The sequence below is a fragment of the Larimichthys crocea genome, chromosome X, assembly GCF_000972845.2.
Source record: "Larimichthys crocea isolate SSNF chromosome X, L_crocea_2.0, whole genome shotgun sequence".
NCBI lineage: Eukaryota > Metazoa > Chordata > Actinopteri > Sciaenidae > Larimichthys > Larimichthys crocea.
This window is the reverse complement of record NC_040020.1, coordinates 25,616,281-25,630,253: the sequence shown is the minus strand read 5'-3', so window position 1 is coordinate 25,630,253 and position 13,973 is coordinate 25,616,281. Positions and strand designations below refer to the sequence as shown.

Sequence of the window (13,973 nt, the reverse complement as noted above, 5' to 3'; positions counted from 1 at the left end):
TCTTGATTTTCCGACTGTAACAGCTACGTACAGTTCCCAAAAAGAGATCAGCAGGTGCAGCAGCTACTAATTCTGTCAGAGCAGCTGTCAATTATCAAGTGAAACCACCTTTTTATACCATGGAATAACTCATTAAAATCCAAACTTAACAGAAAAATGAACACTTGTACATAGATCAACGTGATAAAAACTACCTAAAATAACAGAAACAATCTTTGAAAAAAATAATACTAATAATAATACTAATTTAGTTTGGCTCGTGTCCCATCTGTTAACATGGAGAGGGAAGCTTTATGACCAATACTGCAGACAGCCACCAGGCAATTGTTTCGGCTTCACTTATGGGGAGCTGTCATCCATCTTTTTTATAGCCATTGTAGTTACACTGGTGAGTAATAAGAGGTAGTTATGTACTTCACCTAGGCAGTGACATATTTTAACACAAAAAAAGTCGGGTGGACAGATAGTTTTAAAGCTTGTGACCTCTGTCAAGAGCATTGTTTTTCCAGTCCTGTTTAGGTGTGTTTGAGTCAGAAGGATATGTCAAAAAGTACAAACAGGCTTCAATCATGATCACATCTAACCACCTTGGCCTTGAAGCAAATTTATTTATCTATTTCCACACCTATCTGTCCAAATAGACCACAAACATTTCCGCCTACACAGATATTCTCACACTTTTTTTTTTTAACCACTCCAATCATCTAATCTTTACCAAATCTGGTACATAAAGCCTTCATGATCACTCTGTAAATTTCTTTTGATATAACATTTTCCTGGAACTGTGTTGCAGCATTTTTCTTTGACAGTCCTATTTGTCCAAATTTAGATGATACATTCACATCTCAACTCACAGCATTCCTGCAAAAAATTGATGCCATTTCATAGTGCACAATAGCAACATGATCATTTTTCACTGGTCATAATCTAGCAGCCAATTTTGCAAAATTCATCTTTTGGTTGGACAGCAGTTGTACAAAAATCAAACAGCTTGTCTGTCATTATGTGTATTTTTATTCTGATCTGTCTTTGTTAACCTTAAAAAACAAACAGACTGAGAGCATTGTGCAATCTTGGAAAACGTATAAGCCATTTAACTGCTTAGTTTTATGGTCTTTGATGGAAAGCAATTTTCTGATTTATAAGAGACTGTATAAAAATTATGGGGTTGGGAGAGGTGCTGAACAAGGCTCTACTCAATCTCAGACTAATGTGACTATGAACTTGTTTAACCATTATTTGCTAAAAGAATTTAAAATATGACACTAAACTTTAAACCTCAATATCCTAATGGAACAATATACAGCCACCGATGTGCACAGCAGAAGTGAACTTGAAAATCGGGATGAAAATCCTACCATCCCTTCAGCTAAAAGAAATATTACAATCCCTGTTCCCCTTTCTGACCCCTCCTCGCCCTCAATTAACTTCTATACAGTCTGTAAAATAAGCCAAAAACTGAGGTTTCCCCGTTGTATAGCAGAAGTCTTGCAGGTATTTGGTTCCATGTCTCTCTCTGATCTGACAGCCAGTTTGACCTCAGTGCCAGCACACACACAACATATCTTGGAAGCCGAGTACTGCTGTCTGTCTTCACTAAATCACCGCCAAAGAACCACCACACATAAAGACAAGTCATAAAAGAGGTGCCACAGCCTTTGATGTGCTCTTGGAAAGATACCAGGTAAAACTGTTCTTGTAGGTGAAATCTTTGGGCTCCCCCAAGTGAACTCAATTGTTTGATCTCTTGCACTCTCCCAAGTTCATCACCACAGAGGAAGATAAAGAACTGCACTGCCTGTCCACCACATCCACATGAGAATATCTGTTATTTCTTGTGCTAACACTGCACGGTTGTTTTTGTTTCATCATGTATCTGAAGGCTCTAAAGACTGCTATTTGATGGAACCATGGAAGAGGAGCAGAGCTGACCGCAAGCTGTTTCACACTTCAAAAGAAGCACTGTGCATGCATGTGTGTGTGTCTGTGTGTGTGAGAGAGAGAGGGAGAAAGAGAGAGAGAGAGAGAGAGAGAGAGAGAGAGAGAGAGAGAGGGACATGACAAGATGCAACAAGTGTCTGAATGTTCCAGAAAACCCCTCGAACATGGCCATCTGGGCTGCGCTGGTATCAGCTCACACACACACACACACACACACACACACACACACACACACACACACAAAGGTGTCTCCTAGGATGCCGTCTGGTCTGAAAGAGAGAGTTGGTGGTGTGTTTTGTGAACCATTTCAGACTCGCACACATACAAACGTCCGTTCTGTCATACTGTCATAGCAATTGTGTGTCTGTGTGGGCTTGACCATTAGGAGGTCTTCAATGGCAGACAGCTGGCGATCAATGATGCACTGGTTATCCCCCCTCCATGTGCGCGTGCGGATGTGCGTCGACGTACACAACATAAAGACAATTGATAATGGTAATTGCTGCACCAGGTTGCGCTAATTGATAGAGGACAGCATGCTTATACCCTCACATACACACAAACACACAAACACATTAACACATTAGCACATGCACATAAACAGAAGCCAATCAGGCAGACTGAGAATCTGTCCCCAGAGAGATAGAGCAGCCGGAGAGCAGGGAGATGGAGAGGTGGTGGAGGAGACAGGGAAGGAGGAGAAGAGGAGGAAGAGAGGTTAAACACTCCCAAGAGACGGCTGCTAGTCGGGGCTCTTAGTTTTGTGCACATAGGCTACGGTAGGTGAGCAGTGCGTGGCGTGCATGAAAACACAAGGTCTGAGAGATTGTCTCCTATTTTTGGGTCTGCTGTGTTTTTGTGAATGTTCCTCCTCTTCAAAAGGAGCCACCCCCCCCTCCTCCTCATCCTCCTCCTCCTCCCCCTTCCTCCCTTTTCCTCAAACATAAACATGCTTGCACACACACACACACACACACACACACATAAACACACACCAGATCTTCAGAGCTCCCTGCGCACCAGCATGTCCCTGTCTTCCACAAATGCCATGAAAAAAACCCACGAGCTGATCACCATAGCAACACGTTATATATCTTCCAGCAATATTTATCCAACCCAGAGAGGAGGGGTTGTGGTGGTGGAGGATGGATGGAGAGGGGAGGTAGAGGTGGTGGTGATGGTGGTGGTGCTGGTGTGTGTGCCTGTGTGTGTGTGTGTGTGTGTGTGTGCATGTGTGTGTGTGTGTGTGTGTGTAAAGGGGGGTCGTGATGCAACTCCTCTAAAAATCAAACGGTCATTATAGGAGAGAGGTTGCGGTTCAGGTGGGTGGCCACAGGGCGGCAGCAGCGTCCAGTGCAGGAGGACAGCAGCAGCAGCATCACCAGGCATCATCACTTCAAGACCAGCAGCTTTCAGTCATGTGCCACGCAGAGCTTACAGGCATCAGGTTTTCATCCCAGCTAAACACTACACCGGCTTATTTCACTTTTTTTATTAGAAGGTGTGCCGATGAGTGAAATTGCCTTTTGTGGTTTGAATGTCAGTCTGCGTGCATCTTCCTGGCACATAAATGACAACCACTGGACCAGACGAGAAAGGTCCAAAAAGATGAAACAGTCCCAGTGCATCCTCACAAGCAACACCCGCCAGTGGGATGCTGGGCACGCATTAAAGGATGGAAAAAATGACTGAAGAAAAGAAGAGAAAATGAATGGTGGGGCAGAAAGCGAGAATGATTGCAAGGTCCCCCTCCTTCCCAAGCATGAGGATTAGATGTTGTGCTGCTGGCTGCAGATGGGTTTGGGCTTGGGCTCTGTATGTGTCTGCACAGTGTGTAACGTGCCAGTGTGTGTGTGTGTGTGTGTGTGTGTTTATTTTTTGGGCTCAGGAAGCAGGTTAAGCGAGGAGGGGGGAGAGAGAGAGAGAAAGAGAGGAAGAAAGAAGAGGGAATAAAAGGAGGGAGAGGGGAGTGAGGAGGAGGAGGAGGTTGAGAGGAGGGAACAGGATGAAAGGATGTAGGTGAGTCTAGGAGGAGAGGAGGCCTAAATCCTCAGTGAGCTCCTGGGAGAGAGCAAGAAGAGACATGGAGAGACTAATGATGTGAGAAAGGGAGAAATGTAGAAAGACAGAAGAAAACAGGACGAGACCTAAAGAGGGTGCGTGTGAGAGAGACATATGGAAGGGGAGGTAAAAAAGTGTAAGTGTAGCACAAGTCTCCTTGCTCACAGGTTTATATAGAAAACCCCAATAGGACCTGACAAGGGTCTGATAGGATCAGCTCCTCTACGTGTTCACTCACTCATACACACCTACACACTTGCCCTCACACACACACTCACAGTCCCACTTGCCCTCTCTTCAGCGCTGCTCCATTTTTTTTCCAATATTCTGTACTTGAAGTGATATTTCGTTTTGGTACATTTTAAATTTTTCACTAGGCTTTACCTGGTGTGACCTTGTGAGCCATTAGCCTTCGACAGTGGCCCGACCTGTACTGTACCTCTGTGGGTCGATCACTCAAATACAGACCTTCACTCGACTCTCTTCAACATTAACTTGAAAAAGTGAACCTGTAAAACTTCAGTGATTTTAACTATTACCTTGTTGTGCCTTTCTCTTTGAGGTCAAGGACATGGAGATGCACAGATGAAGCCACTTGTTGGGGGTTGCTTGTCTTTAGTGCTAAAACTGTGAGTTAATCAAAGAAAACAGAAAACAGACAACATTTTTTAATTTTTTTTATAATGGATTAATCTTTGAAGTACTTATTTATGGACTCATAGCTACACACTAAGCTTTGCTTTTGTTCTGTTGAATTTGTGATGTTGTGAAATATCTTTTGTCAAATGTGAGGATTTGCTGCTTCTCAGTAGTTTTATATCATTGTCTTCTTTTAATCATTCTCAGCAGGAGGCTTTTTTTGCCAGTACTGGATAGCCAACAGCAGAGAGATGACAGGAAAGGAGAGAAATGGGGAACTGTAGGCGTTATGCCTAATGGTCGATTCCCCAGACCCTAGATCACCAGGACGTGTCGTTTTGTATCAATGGAAATTTAATATCTTTGGGGTTTCTGACTGTTGGCCAAACAAGACATGCCATTTGAAGACATCCCCTTGGGCTCTGGGCTTTGGTGGGCATCTTTCTGTGTTATTTTATAGATAAAATGGCCGGGTTGTCGTTGTAAAAGAGAACTGGTCCTCAATTGACTTATCTGGTTAAATAAATAAAAAAATAATAAAACAAATTAATCAGTTAATTAAAAACTATATTGGTTTTACAGCTCAAAGCTTTGCTATCTATTCTCTCTCACTGCTCTCATCAACCTCGTTCCAAGCAGAAACAGAGAAGACCCCAACTGATGAACACTGTAGAGCCGATTCTTTCCTTCAGGAGGTGACCAAAACTTGATAGCTAGACAGAAATATTGGACCAAATGTTTGACTGAACATTCATCAGATGGCCAGAAACAAAAGTTGCAAGTACTACAATTTACTTTTACTTTACTACATCTGAAAGCAAAAGTATTTATAGCATCAACAGCCACACAGTCAAAGGTGGAAATCCAGCTGTCAATGAGAAGGACAAGACAACTGTTGAAACATGGGGATAAGCTGGTAGCTTTTCAGACTATCTTTCCTCAAAGGTATTCAGACTTGGGGTGTTGATTGATGAAGCCTTGCCGCAGCGGCCCAGGATTCGAATCTGACCTGCGGCGCTTTGCTGCATGTCATTCCACATCTCTTTCTCCCAACATTTCTCACTCTTCAGCTGTCTCTATCAAAAATAAAGCTTGAAAAAAGCCACAAAAAAAAATCTTTAAAAAAAAAGAAAAGGTATTCAGACAAATACTCGCACAATGGTGGGAGTGGGAGCACTTGTCAGATTGTTGGTTTCAACAAACAATAGCACGCCTGATCCAGATGTTGAAAAGGCATGCAGGAGGTGGGCAACAATCCGGCTAAATCTTCAGCTGAAGCATATTGGCACCTGAATGTTGCTCTGTTTCTACAGGATTATGTTCACTTGTTTGCTACAACATATATACTGTATACCGTGTTCATATGTCAGTGTTCCGTTTTGGCTTGCTTTCCTGTCAAAGTAAGTGGCCAAAGATATACGAAGCACATATTCACCTGCTGGTGGATGTGAATGTTGAGCGAGGCTGTCCAGTGGAGAAAGGAAGACTCTTAAATCCATTTGAGATTACGAAAATCCAACAGAAAGGTCTGAGCTGAAAGAGTCCAGTGGATGAGGAGCTCAGAGCACATGGACAAAAAATCCTCAGGATGAGGCAGCAGATCAGCGACCTGGGTGTTCTCGGCAGGTACAAGGACACACTGATCTTGAGTGAGATTACTGTCTGAAGGTAGAAGGATAATTCTCAGAAACTCTTAAACCTACTAGACGTATAATTTGGTAGAACTTGAAGATTCAAAGTGGTCTAAGTCCATTTCCTCAGTGGAGGTCAGTAAGAAAGCTTGTTAGTGGAAAGGGCATAATTTTCATTTCAGCTTTGGAGAAGAGGTCTACTGGGTACTGTTCAGGCCACTACAATTATATCCTTCACTGACAAGAGGGCTGCGCTCTTAATGGGATACCATTCATGTGCGTAATATACTGCATATACGCTATGTCTGGCACTTAACATGACATAGTGACCTGAGCAGTGAACTGAGGAAGGGAAGGGAATGTTAACTGTAATTCTGACTAACACAGCTTAGTGGACGTCTGGGGAAGAACATAATTTTGAATGAATAAATAAATCCTAATTAATTAGGAGATAATACAAAACATTTATTCTTGATGATTCAGGGAATATTATTGTATTATAATATTTATAATTGTTGTTTTGTATGTGTTTAACAAGCAAGCGTTCAGTGGCGTATACTTTTTAAACTTTGGACAGAGCCAAGCTAAATATTTCCTTGTGCTTCCAGCGTTTATGCTTAGCTGGGCTACCCTCGTCTTCACTCCAGCTCCATGCTTAAGTCAATCTTTTCATCCCGCCCTTCAAAGAAAAACTAACATACTTCAAATTTGTCTAAGTATTCCTTTCAAAACATGCCGTTTTGTCACTGATGAATGAACTGTCAGTCGTGTAACAAAGAAAACCTGCTGTAATCAGTATCTTTTGAATCACAATGTATCAAAAACTTGTACTGATAAACCTACATAATATTATCACCCTTATCTGCTGCTGCCTTCGGCTATAGAATAAAGATATTCAGCTCAGTGTTTAGCTGTCAACTTTACTGTTCTGATTCCCTCTAACAATGTTGTTTTTTTGCAGCAGCAGGCAGACTGTTCTCAGCTAAAAAGCTCTAAAAAAACACTACCTGCCCAGCACCAAACACCAAACAGACAACACTATTAACTGGTTATGATAATGTTGCGCTGTAACTGCTGGATGTGTTTGCTTACACATTCACTATATCAACTTAAATGGATGTGGTAAATGAGATCCAGCATTATTTACAAACTTTTATAGGTATTCATTGTTATCCATCTATATATCAACTGTTGGTATCCAGTGTTTTATGTCACTCTCGATAATAAACTTACTCTGCTGTGCGGCTGTGTGAACCATCACATTGTCTGAACCACTGGCTGCAGTTTCTCCTGTCTGTTTTACTTTTTCTCACGCGCTTGAGGAGAGGTGAGATTGTCATGGACACTCTATGGAGTTAATTGAGGGGGATAAATGATTTATATGAAATATTAGGCATGACAACTCTCCTTGGCTCCTTATGAAATTACACTTGTGGCGAGTGGAAGGCGCGGAGAAGATGAGATTTATTCTGACACGCTGTTGCACTTAAAGGATAAGTTCTGCATTTTTCAAGCCGATCATAATGCAATTCTCATATGTATATATGTACAGGTATTGGTTATTGCAATCATTCCTCCTCCTCGTAAAGAAACTGTGCCTCCTATGTCCACAGTCTCTATTCTATGTAAAGATATATTGTGAAGTTTAGCCGAAGCTAATAAGAGGCTTCAGCAGTTGGAGTCAGCTTAATCAAGTTACAGTTGTTTTGTACAATATTCCCTCTCTGCATTTCCCCAGACACTGTTTCCTTGCTGAGCTGTAACTGAGGGGTGGTAACGAAAAGAGTCAGTGTTGTATCCAAGATGACTAAAGTTTACAATGCACTTTTATGAAGAATAAAGTCTGCGGATTCCTTATATCAGAGCTGCACTAGGTTGCGATCACTTTTTCAGCAAGTGTGGACAGGAGGAATGATTACAGTTTTGTCAGTGTTGAGTGGATTTAAGGAACATTTCCTTTGGCGCCGGCAGACATGGATGGTGATGTTCAAAAAGGGGGTTGGAGTCCAATTATTGAGGTTTCACACTGCTGAAGGCCGATACAGTACACTGTCAAAAAGAACAAGGGTGTACAACAACTCCTCCACCACATGGGGAAAAGTGAAGCTGTACACGGCTTTCTTGGCAAATCTCTCTCTCAACATGAGAACCATTCATTCATTCATCCATCGATTGAAGAGGCAGTTCAGCTCCTGCATGATCCAATAGTGTCAACTGGGACTGATTGTAAAGTCTGTGGAGGGAAATAATGTATGAGCAGTTTGAACTCATCTTTGCACATCTGGAGAATCACTGCAGAGAGCAGCCGTGATTGTCCTATTGTGGTGTTAGTTTCAGAAAGTCTTTCAGGCTGCCCAAACGCTCCTTTGCAATGCGTTTTGGTCTTTAGCCTCACTGGGAAAGCTGGAAACACTACACTCAACCTTTGTTCTTCAGGAGGAACTGAACGCTGAATTTGTTCTGACCAAAGAGCAGTGGACCAACAGTTTTTCCTCACACAGATAACAGAGGAGTTCAGGGAATTTGATAATCCTGTGTAAATGTGTTTTGTGGATTTAGAATCGGCTTATCCCTGTTTTCCCCGAGGTGTCCTGTCAGAGGTACCAGGGTCACTGCTATGAGCCTTCAGTCCTTTTACCCTCGGAGAGAGAAAGCAGTGTTCACTCTCCTGGCATCAAGTATAGCCTCAGGAATCCCACAGGAAAATCTGAAAGAAGTTGGAGGAAGTTTCCATGAGAAGTTGCTTCTAGGAAGTCATCTAGTCTGCTCTGGCCTAGATAAATGTCTTGAAAGTCTATGAGTGGATGCATGGAAAATGAATTTTACAACCACATAATGAGGTTTTCTCAATTATCTAGCTCTCAGCTATCTACCCAGCTAAGTCAGACTTCTCTGATTCGCAGAAATTCCAAATTCCAACTGTTTATTAAGTGGCTTTGTGCGCATATCAAATACTTGCATGTATACAATAATTTTTTGACTGAAAAGCTTTCAGATTAGCTCCAAAACAATGTCTGGACCCATGCTCCGTGTGTTGTTGGTAGAAGTCCACCTTTAATTACTCAGCGGGTTTGTTTCTAATGGTTAAACAAAGGCTTTTGTGCTGCGCTGCAGCTTGAATTATGAATTCAGAATACATAAGTGAGTGTTCACAATGCAGCATTATAAGGATGATCTCCTTATTTATACCTAATGTTTCTGACCTCAAAGCCTGTCAACCTTTCAAAGACACACTTCAGTGAAAAAGGACAGCAGCTGCTTGACTTTCACGCTCTGATGAAAGTGATCCACAAAGTAATGTAACACTTTATTATAAGTGTACGTGACTTATCTGTAATTCATGCAATAATAAGTGCAAGACTCAGCATGAATTAATGCATGAATAAATGCATGACATATGAACCCATGAGGGTCCATGCTAATTAATGAGTGTAATGTGTTGACTTCACATTTTGCACATAAAACTTAAGATCATTAACCAACATATGTATCTCATACATTAATTAGCCTGTTGGGTCAAATGAGCCCTCAGCATGTTGGCTCAAGTCCAATTAAGGACATAAGTCACTTGTTTTGTTAAGTTTTAAGTATATTTGTGACCCGACTCTTATTTAAGTCTGACTCAATACTTGATACGGATACGTACTGTAATTACAGCAGCCTGAAACTCCTCCGAGACCACAGCTCATCTCACACATACTCCTCATCAGTCAGTGGGTCCGCAGTGATGTAAAAATTATTTCAAAGATGCCCACTGTGTATAAGTGGTCTTAAAAAAAAAAAAAAGTAATTAATATATATATTATATAATATATTATATTATATTATTATATATATTATATAAAAACCATAATTCTAGTCTTATGTGCCTAAGAAGGTTCAGATTTTTACCACCACCATTATGACAGAAACCCTGAAATGCCCAACGTCACAACAGAAATAAAGATGTTTACAGCCTGATACAAAAGAATATTTTGGTCTCTGGAGCTAATTTTCTCTTTTATGACTCGACTAGGGGCGATTTCTTTGTAATGTATGTAATTCATGTAATTCACCTGTTCAAATTATATTATAGCTTAAAGCAACATTATGTAGAATTGCTATTTTTGTGATTTTGACCCCAGTTTTTATTTATAATAAAAAAAAATACAACTAGCAAGTCAACAACTTTTCTAACAGCTAGACATCAACAACACAAGACATAGTGTTACCGGCGCCAAACCTAGGGGAAATCTGGGCCGGCAGCAATGGTTACACAGGCTAGGGAGCACTGCGTAGCCAATACACATACATACAGACGCTGTGGATCAATAAGAGAGAGGACCGAAATTAGCGTCTTGCTCATGCCTGAACTTGTTTATTTTTTTTTACAGTTCTCAACAATTCACCATATACTTCATCTTAACTCTTAGTGGACATAACGCATGACCAAAATATTTAACACAATAAAAGACAACAACATTCCTACGGGTTATGATCTTTCACTCACTTTCTCTCACTCACATACACACGCGTACTCTTTTACGAACAGCGTTTACAAAATGGCGATACCGCGCTGACATGCGTGTACGCTGAACATAACATATCTCTTAACACTAGCTCAGTGCATTTCCCAATGTCACCAAGGCTAATAACTCAACTCATACTAATAACATCACAGTGAAAACGGGAGTTCATAAAACTCAGCTCGCCGACTCACATCGGGACAATTACAATTACCTACAAAACAAGCTTACTTCACATACTTCATGTCTCAAAAATCATCTCACAACATTACAAAACACTTTCTAACGTATTCACATTAGATACTGAACCATATTCAATACAGAAAGATGAGTTTTACCGTACCTGTGGATCAATAAGAGAGAGGACCGAAATTAGCGTCTTGCTCATGCCTGAACTTGTTTATTTTTAGCTGCGCATGAACCAAGCTCGGTAGCTAGGGTCTCCCTTGTGAATCCACAATGCTAGAGCACCACCTACTGGCATAAAAGCGTAATGCCTTTATGTAACACTGAATGAAAGAACTTAAATGTCAGTGTGTAAAATGTCAGAATGCATGTTAGAGTAGTTCAACATTATCAAAAAATAGGGGCTGTTTACATAAAAAACTAAATACAGAGCGTTTTTCAACCTACTACAATAGCAGCCAGCTAATATTACTTACTAGAAGCCCAGCTCGGCCTCTGTCTTTCAGTCTTTTCTCTTGTCTAACGGCCTCTTGCTCATTCACTTTCTTATTTTCTCTCTTAGCTTCCTCCATCTATGTCATTCAGTCTTTTTACCTGGTTACATTGTCAGCTTGCCCAGCTCAGGTTCTGGCACGACACCAGCTCCACTCAATGTCAACATTCCCCCTGCACCCCAGCCCTGAAGTCCTCTTCTTCCCTGTGGTACAAACACTAACACTCCACTCACTGGTGCTCCGAGCTCACAGTCCAGGCAGTTTGACATCACGTGATAGCTGATGAGTTCTGAGATTGATACCAGGGCACCAAATGGGTCTTAATCTGCAGATGAAAATAGCTCCTGAAATATGCACAGTTTAGTCTTTTTTGAGTAACCATTAAAACTACAACACTCATCTGGTGTAGGGAAACTAGCTGGGCTTCTTTCTGAGCTGTTTCTAAACCGTTACCTTTTCTGTAGAAACAAACATGCTCGGGACACAGAGAGGGAAGGGAAGTCATAAGGTATAGAGATACAGAGTTACGCATCATCGGATTTATTGAGAATATAGTATATGTTATATACAATATAACAAGAGATGAAAGAGTATGAATTGGGCCTCTCATCATTGTTGAGAGATATATTGTATGTCTGGAAGAGGAGAGATAATAATTCCCTTATTATTTTTGTTCTTTATGTACAGGGTCGACCCGATGAAAAACAATAAAATGTTACTTCAATTCAGAAGGTTTGAAAGGAATGCATTAAAAAAATGCAGCCACATTTGGTGAGTTTTGTTTGTGAGAAAAGAGTTCATGAATTTTAAAATATCTGGTCACCAAACACTTTCTGTGTCAAAGCAAAAATGAGTCACAGTTTAGACCACATATTAGGCTGTTATGGTGTGGTGTGTGAAGAGTGAACTCAGTATTAACAAAAAAGCTGTAAAGCTGCCGAGTTGTGAATTTATTAATGTATTAATTACTGATGATAAGTTATGCGCACACAAAGGCGTACACCTGTGCTATGTAGTGCTTCACTTTCTCTTTGGTTGTGCTCCTTCTTGACAAAAGTCTACTTTCATGACAAGATGCAAAAAAAATGTGTGCGTGTTTTCACAGTGATATCACCTAATGTTACGTTGAGAAGTGTGACAAGTGTACGGTTCAACTGTCAGCTTAAGTTAAAGCCTGAACTTCAGGCCTGTTTGTGCATGAACGTGTGTGTATGGAGGCACTCGGATGCTGACGTTGAGTCCACTGGGTTAGAAACTCTGTTAGGGTTTTTTAAGAGCTGTCAAATGCACGCAAACAACACACACACACACACACACACACACACACACACACACAGTGTGAGTACACTATCTGCAGGTACAGACTCTTTAACAGTGTCTCTCTCTCTCTCTCTCTCCCTGTCTCCCTGCTGTACATCCCTAAGATGGTGGTCATCACTGTCACTGACGTCAGCAAAGTGTTTCTGCTGCTCTTACAGGTATGTGACAGACTTCTCGGCGATGAAATGAAACCTGACAGATTAAAAAAAAAGGCAGCGGACAGCTGAAGAGCCGAAAGGGCACTAATATCTTGTAAAAGTCAAATCTTTGTCCGTGCCGTCACACCTCTTACAATTCTAATTTGATGGCTGCCACCATTTTTTTTCTCCCTCTCTCTGTTCAGCAGCTTCTCCATTGCTTTCTTCTGCACTCTGTATCTCTTTCTTTCTCTCTCCTCCTCCTACGCGGGCGCCCCCTCACCTCTTTTCTCTCGCCGTTTGATCAGCGGAGCAGCATCTCAGCAGGAGTATTTAAGGAAAGAGAAGGCTCCCCTGCTTTATTCTCTCTTTCTTACCCCCTCTGTCTTACATCTCTCTCTCTGTGCTCTCGTTTGCTCTTCTCCCCTATTTTCTTCTCACTTTAATGTTCCTTTTTCACTTCTCTTTCACACACTTTCCTATCTTTGTCTTCCAAAAGTCGTCACAATGTAGGATTTAACTCAGTAACCGGTATGCACAATGGTCCATGTGTGTGTGTGTTAGTTTGTCTTTAAGTGTGTGAATAGCGAGGGTACAGTAGTAGTGTTCAATTACACAGCAAGAGAGTTGCCTCTGAGTCACTCAAACTAATCTGGCCTGAAGGTGCAGCTCCAGAGACCTGTACCGTGTGTGTGTGTGTGTGTGTGTGTGTGTGTGTGTGTGTGTAACTTGTGTAGTGTGTCTATTTCTGTAGATCTCAAATGTGTGTATCTGTATGTTTAATATGATCTTAATTATTATTAGATTAGATCATCATTAAAACAGAAACTGTTACTCACATTATTGGAACAGCAGCTTCATATTTAAAGGGTAAAACTGACATTTTTTATTCTTCTGTTAACAAAAAGGGTTTTCCACCAACAGGTACCAAAGCCTGTTTTATTCCTCTACACCCCAGTTGTTGTCCAAAAACTTTGAATTTATAAGATAAAAGGTAAAATGAAAATTAGCCAAAACATTTATTGATTAATAGTATTGATGAATGTATTATTTGTGTTA

General features: G+C 41.1%; 1 long non-coding RNA gene across 1 annotated transcript; it reads right to left on the bottom strand.

Moving 5' to 3' along the window:
- Positions 1 to 4,864: 4,864 nt before the first annotated feature.
- On the bottom strand, positions 4,865 to 11,223 carry LOC113746507 (uncharacterized). Its single transcript, XR_003462935.1, has 2 exons — positions 11,121 to 11,223; positions 4,865 to 8,979 (listed from the first exon to the last, which is right to left on the bottom strand). It is a non-coding gene; the product is annotated as an uncharacterized LOC113746507 (long non-coding RNA).
- Between the last annotated feature and the right edge of the window lie 2,750 nt (positions 11,224 to 13,973).